Below are 1,720 nucleotides of genomic sequence, written 5' to 3'. Positions count from 1 at the left end.
AGTCTCCTTGAGGTGCTATATAAATAAAACTTATTATTATTATTTTGTTATTATTCTTATTCTTATTCTTATTATTATATGGTTATAGTAAGGGGATTTTTTTTTAAAATGTGTTCAACCTACACAAAGGAAAAGTTATGAAAAGTTATTGCAGCAATGTTAAAAGAAGTCAAGTTACGAAAATGAGGCTGGTTTGAGGTAAGAAGTTGAACCGGTTCCGTAAAACAATAAAGGTCACACCGTTAATCCGTCAGACTACGAGGCTGGGAAAATGTTTCTCAATTAAGGTCTTGCACCACAAGTAACAGCTACAGCAGGCAGGATTTTTGCAGATTATATGAATGGAGATTGAGATGTTTGTTGCCGTTAGATGATTTTTTTTCTAGTAATTTACCGGCCTGAAGGTTTTCAGAAAATGGCTTCCAGATTTATTATACTACAAAGGGCCCTTTGTTCAATTTAAGGCCTCCCTAATACCTAATTTAATGAATTAGAATGGCAGGAAATTACATTACTCTGTGTTCTGGGTGAAAGTCATTTGCTAACTGAATTTTTAAATGATAGTTTAATAACCAAATCCTTATTTCATAATATATGTGAGAAAGTGTCTTTTCCTCAGGAACTCAGCACTTGGCTGCCCAGGCTCAGCTTGAATTCTCTGTGCTCAGTTATGTAGATACACTGCTAGTCCGACCTCTGGCTAATATTTGATTGCCCTGATGAAGTTGCAGCAGAGATGGAAGGAACGTGGTACCAGTGAACCTGTTTGAAACAGGGTATCAGGGTCCCAGTGAGCACTGTATGTGTTTGCGTGTGTGTGGATCATTTTCATTACAATAATAATAAAACAATAATAAAAACCTGTTATTTTGATGTTGTGGGAACCATTTTTCAGGTCCCCACAAGGATCTGTGAATGCAATCAAAGAACTAAATAATGTCAAAAGTCTCGTATTTTGTTTAGTTACTTGTGGTTAAGGTTAGGAGTGGGTAGGGGTTAAGGTCTTCATGTTGGGATTAGAGTTTTCCCCATAGAAATGAATGGAGAGTCCCCACAAAAATCTAATTACAAACCTATGTGTGTGTGTGTGTGTGTGTGAAAGTGTTTCTCTATTGATAACACCAGACAGCAGGCAGGAGGGGGATGAGATACATGCCTCTCTGAACTCATAATTGGAATGCAAGGTATGCGGCACATGCTCGGTTTGTTTCTGTTACCATGGTCTACTCTTGGTTGGCAATAGCTGAAATTCAGGCTGGACGTTAGGCTTTTGCTTCGATCTGCTGCAGATCCTGAAGGGAGACAGACAGTGTCCCTCATGTCAACAGCACTGTGGTCACTTCTCTGCTGGGAGTAAATCTGAAGTATGAAAACGACTACACAACCAATCCAGCCTTCTACTTTGAGGTCTTTGACATATTTTCTGTATCACTTGAGGTTCCTCTCTGAAGCCACTTACTCAGTATTTATTCAGGGATGTTACCTAGAATCACTTCTCAAGGAAGTCATGGTTACAAAAATCGTTAAATCACAAATTACATTTCAATTGTTGTGGAGCATTTATAGAAATTCAATTCCTACACAGAATTCAAAAAACACAAGGGTTTCTGTTTATTGATTATGATGCCATGCCAATGATAGCGGTTAGAATACAATCGTTATGTATAATTTAATACATTTACCAGATGAAAAATAACAAATCTTCTGTTGTGTTAGTGCC

This window comes from Paramormyrops kingsleyae, chromosome 19 (assembly GCF_048594095.1).
Source record: "Paramormyrops kingsleyae isolate MSU_618 chromosome 19, PKINGS_0.4, whole genome shotgun sequence".
NCBI lineage: Eukaryota > Metazoa > Chordata > Actinopteri > Osteoglossiformes > Mormyridae > Paramormyrops > Paramormyrops kingsleyae.
Note: the sequence above shows the minus strand (reverse complement) of the source record.